The sequence below is a fragment of the Hippopotamus amphibius genome, chromosome 6, assembly GCF_030028045.1.
Source record: "Hippopotamus amphibius kiboko isolate mHipAmp2 chromosome 6, mHipAmp2.hap2, whole genome shotgun sequence".
Taxonomy (NCBI): domain Eukaryota; kingdom Metazoa; phylum Chordata; class Mammalia; order Artiodactyla; family Hippopotamidae; genus Hippopotamus; species Hippopotamus amphibius.
Window position 1 is genome coordinate 169,887,790 of NC_080191.1, and position 26,696 is coordinate 169,914,485.

The 26,696-nt window shown below is 48.1% G+C and overlaps 1 long non-coding RNA gene across 2 annotated transcripts; it reads left to right on the plus strand.

The window, feature by feature from the left end:
• The first annotated feature begins 24,172 nt into the window (after positions 1-24,172).
• LOC130855736 (uncharacterized) lies at positions 24,173-25,229 on the plus strand. Of its 2 annotated transcripts, XR_009054367.1 has the most exons (4): positions 24,173-24,337; positions 24,431-24,635; positions 24,761-25,024; positions 25,137-25,216. It is a non-coding gene; the product is annotated as an uncharacterized LOC130855736 (long non-coding RNA). The 2 variants fall into 2 exon arrangements; XR_009054366.1 differs by having other exon boundaries at positions 24,761-25,229.
• Positions 25,230-26,696: the final 1,467 nt, after the last annotated feature.

Here is a 26,696-nt window from a genome sequence, read left to right on the forward strand (position 1 = left end):
GCTCAAGAACGCTCACCTACATGGAAACAACCTGGGGGCCTCGTAAATAGGATCCCACCACCAAGACTCTGGGACTCTCCTGTCCTCTCCCCCACTCTCTTCTCACCCCCTTCAGAAGGCCTTCTCCAGACCCCAAGCCCAGCCCTTGATGGGATCATTGTACCACAGGAAACCACCCTGTGACTTTGGGACACACTGCAGAGACACAGAGGAAACCTTACCTTTGAAAATGGTAAAATAGTCAGGTTCACCTGTGTCTCTCCCCTTGGCAAAAACGATGTGTGAGTGTTGGGGGAGTGTAATCATAATAATGAAAGTTACCTTCACTTTTTTTTTTTTAAACAGGCGTTGCCTGGCTGAGGTATCCACTACAGTCTGATAATGGGGTGACTACCCCCTAAAACCCTCCCACCCCCCACTTTCCTCCCCTCCAATGCATGAGGATTGTCAGTCACCCCACCTGCCTTTGGGCGCTCCTCTGCCAACAGTGAGCCTTCCCTTCCTCAGGTCTGCATTCCCAGCCCTACCACAGACCCGCCTTGCTGGATAAAAGGACAAATAGATAAATCAATCAATGGGGCACCAAGCCCAGGCTTCCATCCTGGCCCACAGGGCCAGCCTTTGGCCCAAGTTTCTTTAGGCCCCATTGGCCCCTTACAGGGCAAAGCCAAGCCCCTTGTTGAGTTGCAGGCAACCTTCAAGCCCCACCAGACTCCACAGGACTGATTCATGTGGACTGGTTGTGTCTTTGGATTTGGACTTGGAAATTGCACAGGTCAGGGGGCAAGGGCTCATCCCTGCCCCTCACCAGAGCGGCCCAAGGAAAAAGCTGCATCCCTGAGTGTGTCTCTGCTGAGCTGCCGTGAGAGCACCTGGGATGGAGGCTACTCACCCCTCAGAGAGGAGCGCCTGGAAAACAAGGCTATGACTGGAACAAGGCAGCAGAGTAACCACCATTGCCATGGGAATTTTTCTCTAAGATCAGCCTGCTAGAATGTGCCCGGAGACAGCAGATGGGCAAATGGCCAAGGTAGAGATGTGATAATGTTCATCCAAGAGTCTCTGTGCAGCAAAACCCTGGAAACAACCTAAATGCCCAGCATTTTAAGTTGGATGAATGAAAGATGATGCATATTTTCACTTGCAGTGGATTACAGTGGATGGTCTGCAGCCAACAAATGAAGGACAGAGCTGTATTCACCCATGTGGAAAGATTTCCATGACATATTGTTGAGTAAAAAGAGTGGTTAGGAAACAGTATATGATCCCATTATCATAAAATATCACACATACACGCACACACACACAGAGCTGTCTGAAAATCTGTTCACCATACTGTTAACACTAACTATCTCCAGTGGGTGGAATTTAAGGGTCATTTTTACTTTGTCCTTTAAATTCCAGGTTTTTAATTTTAAAGCATTCTAAATAACTGATTGTCTTCATTTGGGAATGAATAAATAAAAAATAAAAGCTTCCACTGTCCCGATCCCAGTCCTGAAGTCTCACGTCCTCTCGTCTCTTGCCAGGCAACTCTGAGTTGGCCACAACACGGAGCAGAGGAGGGCTGCAGGAGGACTGGGCTTGGAGCTACTCTGTGCTGGATGTGGAGGTGGCTCCACCATGAGCTGTGGGACCTTCGAGGAGCCAGTGGACCCTTCAGAGCCTGCATGTCTTCCCTGAGTGTCTGCCTCACAGGCTGGCAGGGAGGCAGTAAGTGTGGGTCAAGTGCCCACGTGGTCTCCTGGGGGCGGTGGAGTGAGGTCCTGCCTGCCCAGGCCAGTCCAGGAGCTCTCACAAAAGGCCTCATGGACCAGACACCCATGCCTGCAGGTCTGACCTCTCCCACTTCTGCAACTGTGTGATCCTGAGCCCACACCTTCCTGCCAGGCTGTGGGCAGACGTGGGAGGAAGAAAGAGAAATTCATGAGGCCAAGCTCACCCTGAGGGAGGTGGACAAAACTCCAAGCTCAGTGGGGTCAGCTACGAGTTCCCCAGAATTAGAACCCACCAGCCTGGGAGAGGGCTGGGAGCCTGAGCTCAGGACCAGACAGGCTGCTTCAGGCAAGGTGGGGCCACAGAAAATCCCCTTCAGGCCCCTCCACCGACCACCCCCTCGCTTATGCGCACTCTTGGCTCTAGGCACTCCCATCCCACCTCCCAGGAAGCCCCCACCCCCTTCCATCACTAGTTCACAGCTTGTGGAGGATGCTAAAGCTGGAAGGGCCTACAGGAAATCAGCTTGTCCAACTGGTGCAACCCACACCCTCATCTTTCAGGAAAACAAGGCCTACAGGGCAGGACTTTCTGCTGATGTAGTTTCTGCTGTAGTAGCTCCAGGCTCAGAGTCTGGTTCCCCAGCTCTGGGGTAATAGGACACAGTGCACAGGGACCAGCACGCACCAGTGTGTTCCCTTCTACCACTATCCCAACGCAGTTCACCACCGGGGAAAGTTTTAATAACCGTGCCACAACTATATGCCTAGGGTCCTCATTGCCCACTGGACCATAGGTGATCCGGCATCAAAATCCCATTTTTGAAGTCTATTCCTAGCACCACTATTCATTGTCACAGATTGGGTTCCCCAGAAAACACGCTCTGAGACAGATGTGTGTGCAGGTGTATTGAGGAGAACTCTCAGGAACAGTACCTACAGGGGTTAAGGATTCATGGAACGGGCAGAGAGGAGTTAAAATGCAATGCTGTGGCAAGGGAGACCCCAGATGATCCTGCAGGGAGCTCTGATGTCGGTCAGGGTTATCCTTCCTTACAGGAGGAGGGTCTGGCCTTTATACTCCTACCTCAACCCTCCAGAGAAGGCAGGTTTGAGGGGTGGGGGGAGGACGCATATGACTTTGAGCAGGGTGGCTCTCTTCAGCTGGGGCAAGTCCCAGAGAGAAACCCAGCTGAGACCCATCAATCACAGACACTCCCAGCAGCAGAGGAACGAGAGCCTCCGTCCTGAAGGGGCTCCGGGGCAGCGGACCACAGCCCCCACTACAGAGAGGGGAGGAAACTTGCCTGAGGTCACACAGCCAGTATATGATGGAGTTGAATTCAAGTTCAGATGGCCAAAGTCCACATCTTTTTTTTGTCTTTTTGAATTATAATTGATTTACAATGTCGTGTTAATTTCTGCTGTACAGCAAAGTGACTCAGTTTTATATAGATATTCTTTTCCATTATGGTTTATCACAGGATATTGAATATAGTTCCCTGTGCTGGACAGTAGGACCTTGTTTATCCATCCTGTGTATACTAGTTTGCATCTGCTCATCCCAAATTCCCAATCCTCTCCTCCTCCATCCCCCTCCCCTTGGCAACTACAAGTCTGTTCTCTATGTCTGTGAGTCTATTTCTCTTTCGTAGATATGTTGATTTGTGTCATATTTTAGATTTCACGTATAAGTGATACCATATGGTATTTTTCTTTCTCTTTCTGACTTAGTATGATAATCCCTAAGTCCATCCATGTTGCTGCAAATGGCATTATTTCATTCTTTCTGATGGCTGAGTAATATTCCATTGTATTGGGCTGGCCAAAAATTTCATTTGGGTTTTTCCATAGCATCTTATGGAAAACCTGAACGAGCTTTTTGGTTAACTCAATATTTTTATACCACATCTTCTTTATCCATTCATCTGTTGGTGGACATTTAGGTTGTTTCCATGTCTTGGCTATTGTAAATAATGCTGCTATGAACATAAGGGTGCATGTATCTTTTCAAATTATAGTTTTGTCTGGGTGTATGCCCAGGAGTGGGATTGGTTGATCATATGGCAACTCTATTTTTAGTTTTTTGAAGAGCCTCCATACTGTTCTCCATAGTGGCTGCACCAATTTACATTCCCACCAACAGTGAAGGAGGGTTCCCTTCTTTCCACACCCTCTCCAGCATTTGTTATTTGTAGACTGTTTAATGATGGCCATTCTGACCAGTGTGAGGGTGGTACCTCACTGTAGTTTGGATTTGCATTCCCCTGATAATTAACGATGTTGAGCATCTTTTCATGTGCCTGTTGGCCATCTGTGTATCTTTGGAGGAATGTCTATTTAGATCTTCTACCCATTTTTCTAGTGAGTTGTTTGGTTTTTTTGTTAAGTTGTATGAGCTATTTGTATGTTTTGGAAATTAAACCCTTGTCAGTTGCATCATTTGCAAATGTTTTCTCCCAGTCTGTAGATTGTCTTTTCATTTTGTTTATGGTTTCCTTGGCTGAACAGAAGCTTGTAAGTTTGATTAGGTCCCATTTGTTTATTTTTGCTTTTATTTCTATTGCCTTGGGAGACTGACCTAAGAAAATATTGATGTGATTTATGTCAGAGAATGTTTCGCCTATGTTCTCTTCTAGGAGTTTTATGGTGTCATGTCTTATATTTAAGTCTTTAGGCCATTTTGAATTTATTTTTGTGTCCAGTGTGAGGGTGTGTTCTAACTTCATTGATTGACATGCAGCTGTCCAACTTTGCCAACACCACTTGCTGAAGAGACTGTCTTTTCCCCATTGTATATTCTTGCCTCCTTTGTTGAAGATTAATTGTCCATAGGTGTGTGGGTTTATTTCTGGGCTCTCTACTCTGTTCCACTGACCCACATTTCTGGTTTTGTGTCAATACCGTGCTGTTTTGATTACTGTAGCTTTGTAGTATTGTCTGAAGTCTGGGAGGGTTATGTCTCCTGCTTTGTTTTTTTTTCTCACGATAGCTTTGGCAGTTCTGGGTCTTTATGGTTCCATATAAATTTTAGGAGTACTTGTTCGTGTTCTGTGTAAAGTGTCATGAGTCATTTGATAGGGATCACATGAAAATCTGTAGGTTGCTTTGGGTAGCATGGCCATTTTAGCAATATTAATTCTTCCAGTCCAAGTGCATGCAAAGCCTACATTTTAATCTCAGTACTCATGTGACTGTCGAATGCTTAAATGGTGTGCTCACTGCACTGGGCATTGTACCAGACACTATCTGTAAATTATATTGCTTACCTCACAAAACAACCCTCAGAAGGAGGTATATAGAATCAATATTACAGCCGCATTTTACAGATGAAGAGTCTAAGGCTTGGTGATGATAAAACTTGCCCGAGGTCACTCAGCTAATAAGCGAGGATTTGAGCCCACAGCCACTATGTGATAAGGCCATACTGACAAATTGGACCTTTGTTCAGTAGCTTGTGGATAAGTGTGCATGTTTTGAATTTTTTTTGGCGTAAAAGGCGAGAATGGTGAGCTTGACCTCTGCGAACCGCCCACTAGTTTGCACACTGACAGCCGGCTGAGGAGTCTGGGCCTGGTGGGGTCTGCACTGCCCTGCAGGCTTCCTGCTCTAAGTCTGGCTGGAGGCGTCCATGCCTCCCTGCTGCTCATGGCTCAGCTCTGCACAGAGCAGCTGCGCTGGCACCAACCAGGCGATCTGGGGTTTGGCCCCACAATCCCCTCCGGGCCCTGGTCCTAGGATTCAGGGAGGCTCAGTTTACAGAGCTATAAATGGGGGTCATCCCTGATGTCATCCTTGCGTTGCCCCAGCAGGTCCCTGTGAGAGGGCTGCTGGCGAAAAAGGATTATAATACACACAGCAAACCACAGGTGCTGATCAGGTTCTGCAGTGTCACCAGCCCCATTGGAAGCTGACCTTTGATGGCCAGCAGCCCCACATTCCTCGGGAAGAGTGTGTCTCTTCCCTGGTAGTGGGGTGGGGCCCTCTCTACCTGTGACAGGCTGTCCCGGGAACCCCGATCCATGGGTCCCAAACGCTAGCAGCTGCATGGGGAAGGCTGACAGGGAGGAACAGACAAGAGGTCCTCTTGCCATGCTCTCCCCAGGCCCTTCTCTGCCCCACTCAGTTAACGGTCTGTGTTTGGGAAGGATCTGTCTCCCCCTCTCCCCAATTCTTCAAGGGCAGAGGCTGCACCTGCCCTCCGCCCACTGCATTCCCAGGGCCAAGCGTCACCTGAAACGTAGCTGGAACCCAATAAGGTGTTTGCTGAAAGAATGAATGAGAGAGGGAAGATGGTAGTTTTGCATCCTGGAAGTGGAGTGCTCCCGGGGGAAGTTCCTGGAGCGCTGAGTGGCCTGGTCCTTCCCAATAGTACAATATTACTATGTAGTATTTCAGCCCAGGGTGCACAGCCCTAATGGAAGCACAGGATTACCCCAGACAAATCCAACTTGACAAACACGAAGGCAACGTCGGAGGAGCTGTGCAGATTCAAGGAGGGCAGTGAGACATGAGGGCTGAAGGCAACAGAGAATTCTGGGCTGCATGCTGTACTAGAGGGGAAGACAGACACCACAGGGGACATGACTGGGACTCTTGTCAAACTGGAATGTGGATTATAGACTAGAAACGTCTTGCATCAATTTAAATCTTCTAAATGTGATAACTGGATGGGGTTATATGGGACAATGGCAACTCCCAGGTTCTGGAGCTGATAAAGGGGTACTGTTGGCATCACAGCTGGCCAGTCTCTAGTCCCGGTCCTGAGGCTGACCCTTTTCAGGACCAGCCTGATGTGTATATAGTTTGCTGGGCGGCTTAAACAACAGAACGTCTTGCCTCATTTTTGGAGGCTAGACGTCCAGGATCAAGATGTCGGCGGGTTCGTTCCTTGCCTTGTAGATGACCCCAACCTCTGCCTGTGTCTTCACAGGCCATTCCCTATGCGTGCCTGTGTCTCTGTATCCAAATCTCCCCTTCTCTACAGGGACATCCATCATGTTGGGTTAAGACCCATCTTAATAACATCACCTTAATTAATTCCATCTACAGCCACCTTATGTTCAAGTGAGGCCACATTCTGAGGTGCTGGGAGTTAGGACCACTCCACCCGTGAGAGCTTGCTCTTATTCTGCTGGTCAGCGTTGGGTAGAGACGGCCTCACAGTCTCTCTGCCCCACCCCCACCAATGCTGAATTATCGAGATGGCTGTTTGGGCGAGGTGTCCACCTGGATCAGACCATCTGGGCAGCACGCCCCCAGCCTCAAGATGTCCTCTGGGCCTCCACTTGCCTGCCCTTGGTGAAGAGGCCAGGAGCTGCAGAGAGGCGGGGCGGGGCTCGGAGGAGTGCTGGCCCAGCTCCGGCCCCTCTGGCTCTCCCAACGCCGTGGCTCCCGCGTGTGCTCACGCCCTAGCCCCGGTTCCCCCACCCTCCTTCCTTTCTCCCCTCCGCTTCCTTTTTCCCCCTCAGCTCCAGCTGCCCTAGGGTGTCAAAGCTGGCTTCACCCATCGTGGGCTGGAAAGGAAGCAAATGGGCAGTGTGGCATTTTCCAAGGATGCTGCATCTTGGGCTCTCAGTTACCAACGTTCATCGTTACCTCATCTCTCCCTCCTGAGCCCCCTCTGGGGGGCTGTTCGTATCACTCCCATTCTACAGGACAGGCAAGTGAGGCTGTGAGAATCAAGGGATTCGCTGGCATTTGAACCCAGGCGGAGCCAGCCACAGGGCACGGTGGTGGCAAGTCAGCATGCCTGCCTCCAGCCCCCAGGACTCCCCAGCCAAAGTCCAGGTGCAATCACCCTTATCTCCTGTGCTCATATCTCCACAGTCATCTCAGGGCGGGCCCTGGTCAGGCGGCCCTCGACGCAGGGCAGCGAGCCTGGGTCAGCGTTTGTGGGAGCGTGGGCTCCTCACTGATAACAGAAGTGCTGGCCTTGCCCAGGTTGGAGACGGGCTGGGGACGGAGCTTATCTCTGAAAGGACAGAATTTTGCAGCAAAGCTTGTCGGCCACTGGCTGCTCAGCTGAGCCTCAGGGCATAAGGTCCCTCCTCTGAGGGGCCACCAAGAGCCGAGAGCAGTTTCTGCATGTAGATCTGTGCTGTCTGCCCTCCTGGCTGACGTGTCCCTGGTCCCACAGCAAAGGGTAGGTATGACTAGGGAGGAAGGACATGCAGGCCCATAAGGGCCACCTGCCCAGCTGCTAGGTTGGAGGGATGGTTTGATTAACTTATTTCTCTCAGTAAGAGACACCAGCCCTGCGTCAGTGCATGTGTGTGTTCCCACGTGTACCTGATGGAGGTGTGGACATGTGTCTAAGCATGTACACCCATTTCCAGACCTTTCCTTCTGCAAGAGGACAGCGCTGCTGGCTGCTGCTGAGGAGAGGATGTTGGGCTGTGTTCCCCCACAGACGTGTCTCAGGATGCCAGACCATTGAAGCCCTTACTCTTTTCTTCCCATTTCCAGCAGAGGCTAAAGAATCTTTTAAAAGTCAGACCTCCTTCTTCTGTCAACCTTAGGTTTCCTCTGAGGCTGAGAAGGACCTGCAAGCGGTGGGATGGAGGTTACTTTAATTGAAACGCATCTGCTTTGCAGAAGCTCCTCTTAGGCAACTTTTTTTTGGTAAAATACACATAACATGAAAATTTACCATTTTAACCATTTTTAAGTGTACAGCTCTGTGGCAATAAGTACATGCACATTGTCCTATAACCCATCACCACCATCCACCTCCAGAACCTTTTCCTCTTCCCCAGCTGAAACTCCGTGTACATTAAACACTAACCCCCCATTCCTTCCCAGCCCCGGGCAACAACCATTCTACTTTCTGTCGCTATGAGTTTGACTAGTCTAGGTACCTTACATAAGAGGAATCATTTGTCCTTTTGTGACTGGCTTATTTCATATTTCACATAGCATGATATTGTCAAGGTTCATCCACGTCATCTGTGTCAGAATTTACTTCCTTTTTAAGGCTAAATGATATTCCATTGTATGTCTCTACCACATTTTTTTTACATATTCATCTGTCAGTGGACACTTGGGTTGCTTCCGCCTTTTTAATGCTATGTACATGAGTGTACAAGTACCTTTTCGAGTCCCTGCTTTCGATTCTTTTGTGTGTATACCCAGAGATGGAGTTGCTAGATCATATGGTAATTTCATCTTTAATTTTTTAAGGAACTGCCATGCTGTTTTCCACAGAGCAGGCACCATCTTATGTTCCCACCAACAGTGCACAAAGGTTCCAATTTCTCCATATCCGCTTCGGCACTGGTTATTTTATGTGTCCTTTCTGTAATAGCCACCCTAATGGGTGTGAAGAAGAGGCATCTCATTGTGGCTTTGGTTTGCATTCCCCTAATTATCAGTGATGCTGAGCACCTTTTATATGCTTCCTGGACATCAGCACATCTCCTCTGGAGAAATGTCTATTCAAATCCTTAGACAACTTCAGATTTTTTTTAAATTGCTATTCCTGATGTTTGGAAGATTGTCATTGGGACCGTTTCTCTCTGAGATTTCTTGCAGCCCAACCTGGGGCTCCGTCTGCTGCCACCCAGACATTCCTGTGGGAACAGGAGGCGAGGGTGCCGTGAAGAGACGTCTTGGCCAGCGTGAAACCTGGCCTGGAGAACTTTGCTCTCGGGAGTTCTAACCTTGAGAAACCCAGAAGCTTGAGTTGAGCTGTGGCCAGTTCCAGATGGCTCAGCTCAGAGGGCGTGCCTCCCTCAAGACAGAGGTGCCAGTTTTGAGGGGCTTTGCCTGGGCTAGGAGGGCAGCTGACCTGGTGCGTGGTGCTGAGAATGGGCAGTGCCCACCTCCAAAGCTGCCTTTGGACTCCCCGTCACTTGTGATTTTCTGGAGAGACGTTGCTATGCCCAGGCCCCCGGTCGCTAGGGACGCATAGCACGTGCTCAGACCTTTCTGCTGATAGGAAGGGTTGCGACCAGGCTTACCTCCAGCGGGTGGTGAGGTTATTACCTGTCTCAGTGCAGCGCGGGTCATCATGACCAACCCGCAAGGCCCATCGCCTGCTGTGTTCATTTACTGTTCCCCTTTATCCCGGGGCCCAATTCTCACCCCCTTTCCTCCCTGACCCCACCACGGGCATCCATTCTACTGTGTTTGGTGTGCTTCCCTGCGTTTGTGTGAAGCATGTATGTTTCCATGGGCACGTGTCTTGAACTACCATACATTGTCCTGTGCTAATCATCTCATTCTCCTTCTCACTTTATCTTTCACTTAATGCGAGGTTTTACAAACCAGTCCAGATTCCGTGATGTACTTCTGACTCACAGAGGAGTTCATCCTGGCTTTCACCTCTGGGAGATGGCCAACCAGGTGCCTCCATCTCCTGATACACCTTCACTCTTGAGATTTTTAATTGAGTCAATTAAATCATCTGTATCTTTGCTTTTTGTGTTTGCTTTTTCCTAACCTCTCTCTTCCTGAGGCAATGGCTTCGTTAGAATCTTCCACTACAGTCGCTGAGCTGCTTCTTCCTGCACGTCTGTCAGCGGCTGCCTTATGTATTTGAAGACTATCGGTCGATGCGTGTGTCTGGCCATTTGACCATATGTTATTTCCCTCTTTCACAATATAATGCTTTTTATCTTGAATTATATTTTTTAGTTATTAATGTTGCTCGTCTGGCATTCATTGGTTTGTATTCACCTAATACACCTTTTTTCTGTTTCTTTTCAATCTTTCTCTATCCTTTTGTTTTAAGTATATCCCTTATAGTCAAGGTACCAACACTAAGAGTTTCTGGCTAGATATAGACTGCCTTTATATAATTATAATTAGTGATACTTTATAATTATTAATACAATTATATTAGGACTTATTTCTACCTTATTTTATATATTCTATTTACTATACATCTTATTGTTGCTTTCTCCTTTCCTGCCTTCAATTAAATAGTCCAATTTTCTCCTGCTGGTTTGAAAGTGTTTTTTATAACCATGTAAAATACACATTTGTGAATGATTGAGTAAATACAGGGGAAGAGAGAGAGAAATCTTCCTTACAGAAGAATTTCAAATGATAAATGTGGAAGGAATGAGTGAAATAGAAAACCACCATGAGAATGCTGCATGATGATTCCTGCAGGCGAGACCCACGAGTGAATGCCAACATCAGGGAGCAAAACCCTGAGAAGCAGCAGGATGTTTGCACAGATGCAAAGTATTTCCTCCAAAATGCTGTTAATCACTACATTCGTTTTAACAGTTTTCTTTGATACTCTTCCCTCAGGGAAAAGGAGTTTAACTCCTTTCCCCCTGAGATGGGCCGGACCTAATGACTGGCTTCTCACGAATAGCATCTGGAAAGGGAAAAATAGTGACTTTACAGTGGAGAAGTCTGACAGACACCATCTTGACCACATGAACAAGACTCATGTTACCAGTAATAAATCACATTGATATCAATCCTATATGATTTGATAAGGAGAGCATTTCACCTCTCTGCTATTCTTCCCCCAAATCCATGACCCCAGACTAATCATGAGACGGTATCAGACAAACCCAAACTGAGAGGTATTCTATGAAATTCCTGACCAGCATTCTTCAAAAGTTAAGGTCATGGAAAACAAGGAAAGACAGATAGTATCGTAGATTGTAGGAATCTAGGCAGTCACGATGACTAAGTGCATTACAGTATCCTGATGGGATCCCGGAACAGAAAGGGCCTTAATGATATGTTAATTTCTTAGTTTCGGCAAATATGCCATGGTTATATGAGATGTGAACGTGAAGGGAAGCTGTGCTAGGTGGACTGTCTTTACAATTCTTCTGCAGTCTAAAAGTATTTAATAGAAGTTTTAAAAATACAACTATGTATGAAGAGCTTAAAGAAATAATAAAGCAATCACAGGCATGAGAACTGATAAAGCAACAAGAGAATACCAGGAATGAACAGATTAATATGTTTTGAAATGAAAACTATAATTCTTAAAATATCAGTTAGGCACAGATAAAGAGAGAATTGGGAGTTAATAAACTACCAAAGGTGCACTCCTGAGAGATAAGCAGAGGGAAACCATAAAGGAAGCACTCATTAAGAGATATGAAGCTTAGACTAAAAACCTCTAATACAAGCACACGTATCTAATCAGATCCTCAAAAATGCAGAATAGGAGGAAAGAAGGAAAGGAAGTATTTAGAGGGATAATGCCTCTGAAATTTGTAGAACTAGTGAAAAACGTGCTATCCGAGGTCTAGGGACAAAAAACGCACCCCTAGCAGGACAAGTAAAAGTAAATCTAGACCTAGACACAGCTCAGTAAAACAGAAGACACAAAAGACAAAGGCAAGGTCTTCAAGACAGTCAGAGAGAAGGGAGAGGTCGCCCGCAGAGATTCCCCGGTTAGAAAGACAGTGGACTCCTTAACAGCAACACGGAAGTCAGAAGAAAGGGAATACAGTCTTGCAAATGTTGACAGAAGGTAGCCATCAACCTAGAATTACCAACCTGTAAAACTGTCTTCCAAGACAGAGGGTGATAAAAATTGAGAGTTTGCCACCAAGAAACCTGCGCTATAGGGGGGAAAATGACCTCACGAGTCTAAGATTTAAGGGGAAAGAGGGTGTGTTGGGTAAGTAAATGGAAATAACATTGTATAAACCAAACAACCACTGTCTTTAAAAATAATAATGGTAATTTTTATAGATTTTATCAGCCTCAGAGGTTGTAGCAGTTTACATAGCACTAGCACCATAAGAAAATACCCATTTCTCCATCTCTCTGATAACCTATTACCAGACTTCATGATTTTTACTAAACAAATAGGTAAAAATGGCATCTCAGTGAGTTTTACTTTACATTTCTCTTAGTATGAATCTGTTGACATGTTATAGTTATTCTTTCCTAATTTTTTGACTTTGCCTGTGATTATGGTGTCTTTAGCCACAGAGAATTTGTTTAATTTTATGTAGTACCATTTTTTTGTTTTCTTTTAAGGCTCCTGGGTGTTGTACTATACTTAAAAGTGCTTTCTCATCTGCAAAATTATTTTTTAACTCTTCTATTGCTTCTTCATTATTTCGTGGTTTCATTTTTTAAACACTTACGTATTTGGTCCGTCTCAGAATTATCTTGCTGTGAAGGATGTGATATTGATAAAACTCTTCTTTTTTTCAGATGTCTACCCTGTTTGCCTAGCAGTTTTGTACTGAATAGTTTTCCTCCACTGATTTGGAACTTTGACTCATCTTTTCCTAAATTCCCTTGTATTTGATTCTCTTCCTATACTTCCTGTTCTGTCCCATTGGTGTGTCTCGCCCTGTGCGGTACCACACTAATTAAATTATAATAGCCATGAGAAGATAAGACACTTTAATTGCTGATAAGTCCAGTTCCCTCTCATTTGTCCTGATGTTCCTACTTATTTGGTTAAAAAAAATCCTGTTGGTATTTTTTTTTATTGAGATAACATTGATTTATAATATTTAACCTGTTGGTATTTTTATTGGACTCTTGTTAAATTTATACAACCTAGAGTAAATGGACTTTCTAAAAATGTGGTATTTCTCTTTGTTCAGATCATCTTTAGTATCCCTTAGTAGAATTTTAAAGTTTTATTGATAAATATATTGCATGAATCTCATTAAGTTTATTCCTAATTGTTTCATTTTTGTGTTGTTTTGTAATTATAAATAGATTTTCTTTTTTTTTTTTTTTTTTTTTTTTTTGGCTGTATTGGGTCTTCGTTGCTGCAAGCAGGCTTTTTCTCTAGTTGTGGCAACTGGGGGCTACTCTTAGTTGCGTTGCGCAGGCTTCTCATTGCAGTGGCTTCTCTTGTTGCTGATCATGGGCTCTGGGTGCATGGGCTTCAGTAGTTGCAGCATGTGGGCTCAATAGCTGTGGCTCGCGGGCCCTAGAGCTCATGGGCTTCAGTAGTTGTGGCACTCCGGCTCCGTAGTTGTGATGCACAAGCTTAGTTCGTCACGGTATGTGGGATCTTCCCAGACCAGGGATGGAACCCGTGTCCCCTGCATTGGTAGGCAGATTCCTAACCACTGAGCCACCAGGGAAGTCCCTAGATTTTCTTTTTTTTAATTTTTTGATTTACAATGTTGTTTTAATTTCTGCTGTACAGCAAAGTGACTCAGTTATACATATACTATATTCTTTTTTTATATACTTTTCCATTATGGTTCATCACAGGATATTGAATATAGTTCCCTGTGCTGGACAGGAGGACATTGTTGTTTATACATTGTATATATGACAGTTTGCATTTGATAACCCTAAACCCCCAATCCATCCCCCATCCCCATCCCCCTCCCCCTTGGCAACCACAAGTCTGTTCTTTATGTCTGTAAGTCTGTTTCTGTTTCATAGATAGATTCATTTGTGTCATGTTTTAGATTTCACATGTGAGTGATAGCACATTGTTTTTCTCTTTCTGACGTACTTAGTATGATCATCTCTAAGTTCATCCATGTTGCTACCAATGGCATTATTTCAGTCTTTTATATGGCTCAGTAATATTCCATTGTATATGTAAAACATCTTCCTTATCCATTCATCTGTCAATGGACATTCAGGTTGCCTCTATGTCTTGGCTATTGTGAATAGTGCTGCTATGAACATAGGGGTGCATGTATCTTTTCACATTACAGGTTTACCTAGGTATATGCCCAGGAGTGGGATTGCTTGATCATATGGCAACTCTATTTTTAGTTTTTTGAGGAAACTCCATACTGTTTTCCATAGTGGCTGCACCAATATACATTCCCACCAACAGTGTAGGAGGGTCCCCTTTTTTCCACACCCTCTCCAGCATTTATTATTTGTAGACTGTTTAATGATGGCATGAGGTGGTACCTCATTGTAGTTTTGATTTGCATTTCCCTAATAATTAGCAATGTTGAACATTTTTTCATGTGCCTGTTGCCCATCTGTATGTCTTCTTTGGAGAAATTCCTATTTAGGTCTTCTGCCCATTTTTTGATTGGTTGTTCTTCTGTTATTGAATAATATGAGCTCTTTTTATATTTTGGAAATTAAGCCCTTGTCAGTAACATCATTTGCAAATATTTTCTCCCAGTCTGTAGGTTGTCTTTTCATTTTGTTTATGGTTTCCTTGGCTGAACAGAAGCTTGTAAGTTTGATTAGGTCCCATTTGTTTATTTTTGCTTTTATTTCTATTGCCTTGGGAGACTGACCTAAGAAAACGTTGGTATGATTTATGTCAGAGAATGCTTCGCCTATGTTCTCTTTCTAGGAGTTTTATGGCGTCAGGTCTTATATTTAAGTCTTTAGGCCATTTTGAATTTATTTTCGTGTCCAGTGTGAGGGTGTGTTCTTACTTCATTGATTTACATGTGGCTGTCCAACTTTGTCGACACCACTTACTGAAGGGACTGTCTTTTCCCCATTGTATATTCTTGCCTCCTTTGTTGAAGATTAATTGGTGTGTGGGTTTATTTCTGGGCTCTCTACTCTGTTCCACTGACCCACATTTCTGGTTTTGTGTCAATACCGTGCTGTTTTGATTACTGTAGCTTTGTAGTATTGTCTGAAGTCTGGGAGGGTTATGCCTCCTGCTTTGTTCTTTTTCCTAAGGGTTGCTTTAGCAATTCTGGGTCTTTTATGATTCCATATAAATTTTAGGAGTATTTGTTTTAGTTCTATAAAAAATGGCATAGGTAATTTGATAGGGACAGCATTAAATCTGCAGGTTGCTTTGGGTAGTATGGTCATTTTAACAATATTGATTCCACCAATCCAGAAGCATGGATTATCTTTCTATTTCTTTGAATCATCTTCAGTTTCCTTTATGAGTGTTTTATAGTTCTCAGCATATAAGTCTTTCACCTCCTTGGTGAGGTTTATTCCTAAGTATTTTATTTTATTTTATTTTTTGCTGCAATTTTAAAAGGGATTGTTTGTTTTCAGTTCCTTTCTGATATTTTATTGTTAGTATAAAGAAATGCAACCAACTTCTGTATGTTAATCTTGTATTTTGCTACTTTGCTGAATTTATCAGTTCTAGTAGCTTTTGTGTGCAGTCATTACAGTTTTCTATATATAGTATCATGTCATCTGCATATAATAACAATTTTAACTCTTCCCTTCCAATTTGGATACCTTTTATTTCTTTTTTGTGTCTGATTGCTGTGGCTAGGACTTCCAATACTATGTCTAACAGAAGTAATGAGAGTGGGCATCCTTTGTCTTACTCCAGATTTTAGTGGGAAGGCTTTCAACTTTTCATCATTGAATATTATATTGCCATGGGTTTGTCATGAATAACTTCTATTATGTTGAGATATGTTCTTCTATACCCACTTCAGTAAGAGTTTTTATCATGAATTGATGTTGAATTTTATCAGATGCTCTTTCTGCGTCTATTGAGATGATCATGTGATTTTTGTCTTTTGTTGATGTGCTGTATCACATTGATTGATTTGTATATGTTGAACCATCCTTGCGACCCTGGGGCGGATCCAACTTGGTTGTGGTGTATCATCTTTTTTATGTGTTGTTTTATGGTTTGCTAATGTTTTGTTGAGAATTTTTGCATCTATATTCATTAAAGATATTGGCTTGTAATTTTCTTTTTTGGCCGTATCTTTGACTGGTTTTGGTATGAGGGTGATGGTGGCTTCATAGAATGTCTTTGGGTGTGTTCCCTCCTCTTCAATCTTTTGGAAGAGTTTGAGAAGGATCAGCTTCAGTTCTTCTTTGTATGTTTGGTGGAATTCCCTGTGAAGCCATCTGGTCCTGGACTTTTGTTAGTAGGGAGTTTTTTTTATTACAGATTCTTAAATAGATTATTTTCTTCCATTAGTTTTTCTAACTAGTTGTTGTTTGTAAATGTGAAATGTATAGTTTCTGAATATTAATTTTAAACCAGACATCTTACTGCATTATTTTGCTATTTGTAATACTTTATTTTTAATTCATTTTTAAAGCACTTTTAGGTTCATAGCAAAAGTGAATGGAAAAGTATAGAGTCCCCACATACCCTATACCCCTGCCCTTCCCCCACCACATGCACAAGTTCCCTCACCATCAACATCGTACATCAGAGTGGTACATGTATTACAACTGATGAACTAACATTGACATATTACCAACCAAAATCCGTACTTTACATTGGAGTTCACCCTCTGTGTTGCACATTCTATGGGTTTTAGCAAGTGCATAATATGTATCTATCATTACAGTATCATACAGAATAGTTTCCCTGCCCTAAGAATTCTGCCTTCCATCTATTCATTCCTCCCACCCCATGGACCCCTGGCAACCACTGATCTTTTTACTGTCTCGGCAGTTTTGCCTTTTCCAGGATATTATACAGCTGGGATCAGTATATAGCTGGCTACAGTACATAACCTTTTTAGACTGGCTTCTTTCACGTAGCAATATGCATTTAAGCTTATTCCATGTCTCTTCATGGTTTGATGGCTCACTTCTTTTTAGCACTGAATAATATTCCATTGTCTGCCTGGACCATAGGTTATTTACCCATTCATCTACTGAAGGACATCTTGGTTGCTACCAAGTTTTAGCAATCATAAATCAAGCTGCTGTAAACATTTGTTTGCAGTGTTTCATGTGGATATAGGTTTTCAACTCACTTATGTAACTATCAAGGAGCACAATGCTGGATTGTAGGATAAGAATATGTTTTCTTTTGTAAGGAACCACCAAGCTGTCTTCCAAAGTAGCTGTACCCTTTTGTATTCCCATAAGCAACGAATGAGAGTTCCTATTGTGCCACATCCTCACCAACATTTGGTGTTTAATACATTTTGAGTCAAATCTTTTGGGTTTTCCAGGTATAAAATTATGCCATCTGGAAATAATAATTTTTCCTCCTTCTTTCTGAGTTCTATACCTCTATGTTTTACTCTTGTCAAATCACATTGGCTACTTAACATACAGAAAAATGGATGTAGCTGTAAACTAATAACTGTAAAAATGGACAAATCTCTCTTGTTCCTGACTTTGAGTTGGGGAGAGCTCCTCTCCATTAAGTACAATGCTGCCTTCGATAATGAGATAAATATATTTTATCATGTTAAGGCAGTATACACCTACTCCTGTTTTATTAAGTGTTTTTACCAAGATTAAATTGTTGAATTTTTCAGCCTTTATAGAGGTAATCATATGATTCTTGTTTGATCTATTAATATGGTAAATTGTATGGATAGATTTTCTAATATTAAATGATTCTCAGATTTCTGGAAGATAGCTATTTTTTTTTTAATTACTGAATTCTTCACACACAAAGAAACTTTCTTATCTGAACCCTTGTCTCTGGGAAAAAAAAAAGTTAAATGTGCAAATATGAAAAAGCTACTCATCAAATGCTCCTGTTCCTTTAATAGATCCAAGTGGATTTGCGTGTGAAAAGCGGGGCGCCTGTGGCTGGAGAGGCACAGAACATGGCCCAGAGGAAATGTCTCCCCGCTAATACAAATATGAAGCTTGGCTTAGCTTTAGGTCAGACCAGGGGGGCTCTTTGTCCCCGGGGCCCAGGGAGCTATGGGGCCCGGAGCCCCATCCAGCCTTCAGGCGCGTCACTCCCAGCTCTCTGGGTCACCAGTCAATTCTGTTAATGATCTGAGATCTGTTTCTCAACTTGTTTCACAATGCTGGGGGCCACGGCCAGCACCCCTCGTGAGGGAGTGAGGGAACGGGAAGCAAGGAACAGAGGTCACGGTCACCTGGGCACGCTGTTTCCCTTGAGTTTCTTGGCAAATGGCTTTCTAGGCTCAGCAAAGAAATGTGAACTCATGGAAAATGGGAGACTTCGCTTCTACAAATCAACTTCCTGTGATCACCAGCCTGCTGTCTGTGGCTCTGTCCTTAACTCTGATGCTGTCCTTCCAGCTCTCCCCAGCTTGGAGGGCCCGTGCCCCTACGTGTCTGGCAGCAGGTCCGGCAGCCCGGCCGTCTGCGCCGCAGGCACCGCGCAGGCTCCCTCACGGCTTCAGCTGGCGAGGCCCTGGGACGTGGCCTGGCTCGCGGAGACAAGCCGAAAGGACACAGCCCACGGCAGGCGGCACCATATGAAACTGTCAACAATCGGCTAGTTTTGACCTCCAGAAAACAGCACTATTACATAGTTCAAGCACAGACGCTGCCTTTGAGACCAGAGTCGTCACAGGGCCGAGTCTGTGGTGCCACCCCGTGGCCAGGCCAGCAAGCGGCGCTTGTGTCATTACCCTGATGGCGGTGACAGCGGAGTACCATTTCTGGAGCTCCCACTAACCCGCTGGGGGGGCAGAGCTGTACACAAGCGATTATTTCACACTGCTGCGGTTCACAGTAATAATTATTTTTACAGACTACAAACAGCTCTCGTGAGGTGGGCTGCTAGTCACTACTACCCCCATTTTACAGGGGAGAAAAACGAGGCTCGGGAGATTTAAGCAAGTGATGCAGGAGGCGGCTGAGGGAGGCAGGCCTAGAGCACACCCTTCACCTTCAGCGGTTTCCCTTCCCCCTTTAGGGAGAAGATGAGGCTTCCACACTGGAGATGGGAGCTCTTGGAGGTCCCAGCCAAGGCTGATCCAGGTGCCCACACCGGATGCCTGAGCCCTTTGTGTCATACAGGAGCAGAAGATGTTAGTAGAACTATTAAGGTAGGCCATTAAATCAATAGTTTTTTTTTAATGATATTAAAAGAATTTTATTAAAATAAAAAAATCGTATACTTAAAAAGAACTGATTAAGTAATTGTCAGCTTAGTGAAGTTCACTCTGGAAAATTCTGTCCAAAAATGAATCAGGATTTCTGTAACTTGGATTAACTGTTTTAATTCAAGTCTTCCCTCAGGGTAAAAGTGTCCTTTGAATCAAATGGCAAGGTCCAAATACGCCCTCCCATGGTGCCAGGGCTGCTTCCTCCCATCCTTTGCCTGGGGGCCAAGAGAAGAAGCTGCTTTGTTAGGCAGACTGAGGAAATGGTAAAGCAGGCAGGCTGCCCCCCAAAACCAAGGCTCCTGAGCTGTCTGGGCACAGCAAGTCGGGAGGGCATCCCAGTGGCCAGGCCATGGGACACTGGTCAGAGCCGTCCTGGCCGCAGAGGGCCAGGGCTATTATTTCAGGTGACTTACCTCCAAGGCATTAGAGCTTTGCAGCTTTCTGGAGATGGCAGTGTCATTTTACAGATGGAGGAGCTGGAGCACAGACAAAGGGATCAGCCTGCCCAGGGGCACACATCTATCTAGTTGGTGGCAGAGCCAGGTCATTACCAGGTGCCGACTCCCCATCCCCGCTCCTTCCAGCCCCTGGATGAGAAGGGAAACACTGTGGGTACAACTGACCTGTGACTTATGAGCTGGGAAAACCACAGGAGGACCTGAGCCAGGGCCTCAGCTTTTCTGGAGCCTGCACCACCTGGGAACTTTGTTCTGCTGCATGTGGGCCCCGGACAGAGGCAGGAGGAACTGAAGACAGTTCCAAGCACAGGCTCCGCACCTGTCGTTCAGGTCCCTAGAGTCTAGTCCTGATTTCAGATCTTGACAAGGAGGAAGAGGAAGAGGAACGAGCAGGGGGGACAAGGAAGAGCAGGGCCACTGGAGGACCAGAAGAAGAGGGCCCTGACCGGAGAAGAGCAGGCCTCAGAGTCACTTGGTTACATCTCCAGGCTTAGGAAAGGCTCTCACACCAGGCTGCTGTTTCTCGTGTAAGCATTGTATATCCATGTGGACTTTTTCAGCCGCCACATGTATTACTTTGATTGGAAATGTAGACTAAAGCGGGAAAGACTTCAGCTAGACACAAGGGCACCAAAGGGTGACAAGGCACTGCCCTGGCAACTAGAGAGATGAAGATCCCGGGGCAGCAGGGGGCCCAAGGGAGGGGCAGACAGCACCTTCCAGCTGGGCCGGAGTGGGGACCACGAGCCCTTGTCCAGACTGTATGCAGTACTTAAAATATCTGGTATTCACTGTGTGTGAATCGCATCTCAGTAAAAGGGGGAGGGTTAATATGCGGGCTGCTGTGGAGCACGAAAGGGAGTACCGGCGAGCGGAGTCTGCTCGAGACCTTCGGGAAAACGTCTGCCTGGGCACAGAGGACGGGAGGCTCTGCCCCGGGCCCGGCCGCCGGCCGCCGCGCGCGGTCCACAGCCCCGGGCCGGGCGGGCCCCCGCGGAGGCGCAGGAAGCGCGGGCCTGGCCCTGGGGAGCGGAGCCCGGGCTGCGGGCCACACGGGGACCTGGCGCGGCCGGCGGGCTGCCCTGGGCCAGCGGCTGTCCCCGCGGGCGGGCGCCGAGGCCGCTGCAGGCGCCCCCCCGGCTCCCCGCGCCGCCCGCCCCGCCCCGCCCGCAGGGAGCTCCGCGAGGCTCGCGCGCTGCGACACCAGCCTGGCCCGGACACGTCCCGCCCGATGGCCGCTCGCGGTGCTGAAAAGGCGCGCAGCGGGCGCCGCTGGCCCGGGAGGGGCGGCGCTGGCGTGCGGGCCGGGGGGGGGGACCAGCCCGGCCGGCCGAGGGCCCCCGGGGACCCTTCCCCGGCCCCGCCCCGCCCCGCCCCGCCGGGCGCCCGCGGCCCCGGGCCGAGCGCAGAGCGCGCGCCGCCCGCGCCAGCCCTTCGGCGTCGGCGCCCCGGGACCCGGCGCGCGGGCCGAGGCCGCCGGCGCGGCAGGTGCAGCCCGGAGCAGCGCCCGGTGAGTCGCCCGAGCAGCTCGGGGGGAGCGGATCGCGGTCCGCGGGGCGAGGAGGGCAGGTCAGGCGGGAGGGCGCTCGTCCGCCTGCCTACCTCTGCCAGCTGCCCAGAGCCCCGCCGAAGCCGGAGCCTCGGCAGACGGGCCGGGCCGCGGGGGCCTCCGCTCTCCCGGGCGGCGTTCCCCAGGCCCCGGGCCCGCCGGCTCGGAGCGCTGACCTGCCCCAGCCCGGGCGACCCAGGAAGCTCAGGGTTTTCTCTGCAAGGGGAAGGGAGGCTGTGTGTGTCCTCCACGTTCCAGCGCTAGCTTTGGACCCAGACAGAGGCCTAGACCTGAATCCTTTCCTACCACTGTGTTGGGTGGTTCCGCGACGTTACTGAGCCTGGCTTTCCCCATCTATAAAATGGGAATAGAATGCCACCTCCCACCTTCCCTGTGAAGATGAAACCCAAAGAAGCATCTTTTGCTGAGCCTGAAACCTTTGAGCACAGATAGGTCTGCATTTACCAAGAAGAATTGCCACTTCTGGTCTCCTGGGGTGCCTTTTGGGCCAGGCCTGTTCTCTCCAAAGGTGAGAGAGTGGCCTCCATGTCCAAGAGTCGCATGGGGCAGACAAGAGCAAAAGCCTTGTCATCAAGGCTGCTCCAGGCGACCCTGCAGCACTCTGGTGGCTGTTCCAACCTTTGCGTGGGATGCACGATATGACAAGGACAGTTTTCCTTAAGGAGAACATCCCTCAGTGTACCTTCTCCCCAGACGCCTGCACCTCAGAAAACTGGGAACCACTGTCGAAATTATTAACACCTGGAAACTTCCCATTTTGCAGGTGGGAACCTCGAGGTCACTGATGTATGCTAGTTAACGGAGATTCCTTACTCTCTTCCACTCTCCCTTTGTGCGTTTAATGCTGTGTGTTGCATTCTGCTAATCAAACGATAGACATGGGCCCGTTTGGGCAGCCAGAGAAGGAGGCACCGGGGTGAGATGTTGCAATGTTTCCGGGATGGGGTGCCCTGCAGGGTTTCCTGTGGCCCTCCAGGTCGAGGTGAGGATGAAATGCGACACCAAAGAGGAAAATGGACTCAGGAAAGCCACTCTCACGCTCTGCCCCTGGGATGGACTCCGTAGTTTGGAACAAGACCTTGCCCTTGAGGGACATGGTGGTGGCGCGTTTCCAGCCAGAGGCGCCCTCTGGCTGCTGTGCAGGGGCCCCTTCTCCGGCACTCCCTCCCACGCAGTCTTTAAAACCTGCTCTCAATGCTGGATTCGCAGAAGGGACTGAACCTGGGCCCCACTCCCTTTCCCGCAAGCAGGGACCCGGCCGTTTTGTCAGGAGGAAATTTAAGTTTGAAGGTAAAGACGTTCCTTGCGAGGAGTCCCAAGCGATGGCTGCCATTCTGGACCATGCTGCGTCACAGCTGTGTCCCCAGAACACGGCGCTGCACACAGTGGGGGGCAGAGAAAGGTGGGGCCCCAAGGGTCCGCCCCCGCCCTCCAGCCGGAAAGACACGTGTCTCCGCCCAGCCTTCCCGTCCTGCCGCCCCACTGCTGTCATCTCCTCCCCAGCTTCCTTCCTACCCACCCGCGCCCGCGCCGCGGTACCCCGCCACTGCGCTGGTCCTCCCTGCCGCCTGCGCTCGGACACTCCCCCGCGCGCGCAGGATGCCGCTGTCTGAGGTTATCGGCACCCGCTCCCCTGCCCCACAGTCGAATCTCCGTGGCCCTGGGCGCTCTCCCTTTATTCCAAAGCCTCTTGATCCCTTGTCCTTGCAGGGCTGTAGGATGTGCAGGATTTGGTCCCCGGCCGGGCAGTTCAGTGAGCTTATAGGCATAAATGAACCGGCTTGCATACTGATTGGGTTGAGGTGAGTAGTTGCCACGCCCCGTGCTGGTGGCTCCGCCCCCGAGAACACCAGGCTGGACCACTGCTCCTTCGTGGCCTCAGCCTGGGGTGCCAGCGCGGGTGGGTCTCCTTCCGAAGAACTCACGCACCTGTTAAGTTCAGTGCCGCGCCATGTTGCCACCACCTCCAGGGATCTCCGACTCTGTCCTTGACCCGAGCCCGGCAGTGGTCCCATCCAGGTGCGCTCAAGGGCCTGAGATGCATCCGAATGGATCCCAGAACTGGGGGACCTCGGACAGGACAGAGGAACAATCAGACCGCACCCGCGGTTAGTGCACAGCAGTGCAAGGCCTGGCACCGGGCGCTGCAGAAATGGGGCTAGGGAGAGCTTCTTGGGGGTCCAGGCAATGTGTTTAATCCATCTTCACAACGGCCCTGAGGTATGTTATACTCATTTTACAGATAAAGTGTACATTGGAGTTGAGAGATTAAGTGCTCTTTCACCATGACGGAGCAAGAATTTGAAACCAGGTCTACTTGATTCCAAAGCTTGTCTTACCCTCCGTATTATAAGCATATCCCGCAGAGGAAGCAATGTGAGCAAAGAATGGAGGAGGAGACTACAGAACATGTACTGTTTCTGGGGCACCACGCTCTGTACACAAAGAGATGAGAGCGGAGGTGGGAGAGGAAGCTGGGGACCACGGAGGGCCTTGGAGTCGCAGTCAGGGATGCGGACTTGGTCCTGAGCGTGGTGAGGAGCTGCCCCACCCCGAGGGGTCATACAGGAAAGTAATGCGCTCCCGCTGGCTGCAGTTAGGAGGGTGGGGGCGGGCCGGGGGGCGGGGAAGCAGAGAGGTGAGTGCAGTTTGCTCTCCATCTCGCTTCTCAGGGTGTTTCTCATTGTGCGCGCAGGGAAAGTGACTCCCTTCGTATGACACTGGGGTAATGGGGGGGGGGGGCTGCCTGCCGCAAGAGGCAACCAAGCCAGGGGCTCCAGCCGCATAAAGTCCCTGCACAGCACCCCTAGGGCTGAGGCATCTCGGGCAGCGTGTAGCCCAGGCACAGGGGGCCTGGACTCAGGCAGTGACCGTGAGGCACACCGAACAAGTGCTGGATTCGAAGGATGGAGAGAAAGCAAGGTTAGTGTCACATAATGAAGAGGTGAAGATGGAAGGTGACCCCTGGGTCTCTGGACTGAATAACTGGATAAACTAATTCCCTCCCTGCTGCAGGGAACAGGAGGGTCGGCCTGGGTCGTGGGGAAATGATGCGTTCTTTTCGGCCGCCCTGTGCTTGAGGGACGTGCAGAAGCCTAACAGGAAGTGGATCAGGCTTCTGGAGTCGGGCTGGATCCAGCTCCTCCTTTCATCAGCCTACTTGGCCTGTTACCTTGAGCGAACAACTCGATCACTCTAAGCCTGTTCTTTCCTCTATAAGGTAGGGGTAAGAATAGCATTTCAGGGTTATGGGGAGAGTAAAATGAGAGAATGTACTGCGGCCAGAACATCATAAGTATCTCAAAATGGCAATTCTGTTATTGTTTTTATTTATATTATCATCAGTAAATCTGAAGCTCAGAAAAAAGATTCTGACGTCGTCAAAAGGAGCTTGAAACCATGGGAATAAATGACTCAGAGTGTGGATGATGAGAAGGGAGCACCGACGTTTCGGGAGTGGACGGGGAAGAGGCGCCTAAGGAGCAGTGGTCAGCGGAGGAGGAGGAACGCCGGCAATCAGAGCCTGGCGTCACGGAAGCCACACGCGAGACGCAGCCGCACAGCCGATGCTCTGTCTCGCTCCCTCCTTCCCGACGGGACCTGATGCAGGTAGGGTAAGCCCTCTCCTCTGGATGTCTGTGTGCCTCAGAGGAGGCAGCCCACAGCCCCAGCTCCAAACCAGGCAGTGGGTCCTCACTGGAAACCGCGTTTCTCTTGCCAGTGATCGGTTTACGAAGGTGTATTTGATCCCCTTCTGGCCAATGCGACCTAATGGAGAGTCAGCTCGGGGACGTTTGGGAAAGATTCCCTTGAGTTGAAGAGATGCACGTGGGAATCAGAACTCTGATAATGAGCAGCCCATGCTAGCATGGGTGGAACCAAAGAGCCAGAGGGCAGCCAGTGTTGGCCAGGACGCGGGGGATTCAGAGCCGCCTGCCGCGGGTGGCAAGCCACGCGGAACACAGCCTGGCAGCTGCTCCTCACATGGCCCCACACAGAGCTGGCCTGTGACCCCGCACTTCCGCCCTAGGTACACGTCAAGGGACATGGAAACACTGTGTGCACCCAGGAACTTGCTGACAAATGCTTACAGCAGCATCATGCACAACATCTAGACGCTTCACCTCAAATGTTCATCAACAGATGAATGGGTGCACACGTGTGGTATACCCATATAATGGAACAGTACTGGGCCATTAAAAAAAGGAATGCAGTACTGATACCTGCTACAACATGGATGAACCTTGAGAACATTGTTCTACGCGAGAGAAGCTAGCCCCCAAAGACCACGTGCTCTGTGATTCCATTCATATGAAAGTCCAGAAAAGGAAATCTATAGAGACAGAAAACAGATTAGTGGTTGCTTAGGGCGGGGGCGGTAGCAGGCGGGTGGGAGCTGATGAGGAAGAGCCACGAGGTTTCTTCCTGAGGTGATGGAAAGGTTCTAGAACTGATGATGGTGGTGGTTACACATATCTGTGAATACACTAAAAATCATTGAACTGTATACATTAAAGAAGTGAATTGTGCGTATGTTAGTTGTATCTCAATAAAACTATTTTAAAAGAAGCAACAGCAAAAGATATACGTAAAAAACACAGACTCTTCTCAACGTTGTTGAGATGGGATGGCCGGAAGTGTACCAGCCACCTTGCTACCAGCATGTGTATAATGTCTACACGGGGAGAAAGGCAGACTCCCAAGGATCACTGAGAAGCAGCAGAGCCCTGGCAGCAGCAGGCTCTGCTTGTCTTGTTATGTGACATGATGAATTGTTTTGTTTTGTCTTGGCTGCATTGGGTCTTCGTTGCTGCACTCAGGCTTTCTCTAGTTGTGGCGCGTGGGGGCTACTCTTCGCTGCGGTGCGCGGGCTCCTCATTGCGGTGGCTTCTCTGGTTGCAGAGCACGGGCTCAAGGTGCGCGGACTTCAGTAGTTACAGCACGTGGGCTCAGTAGCTATGGCGCACAGGCTCAGTTGGGGTCTGTGGCATGTGGGATCTTCCCAGGCCAGGGCTCGAACCTGTGTCCCCTGCATTGGCAGGCGGATTCTTAACCACTGCGCCACCAGGGACGTCCCCGTGATGAATTGTTTACACCTGTTGGAGTCAGAGTTTTTGTTGTTGATGTTATTCTCAAACAAGTGCGTACTTGAATCACCAAGGGGTTTAAAATAGGAAAGCGGTTGCTTACGAAAGCTTCAGAGGTGCTGGATGGTCAGGCTTGAGCTGACCCTCCAGGAATAACTCCTAGAAACTGTAAAACTGATCCATTGTTGGAGCTA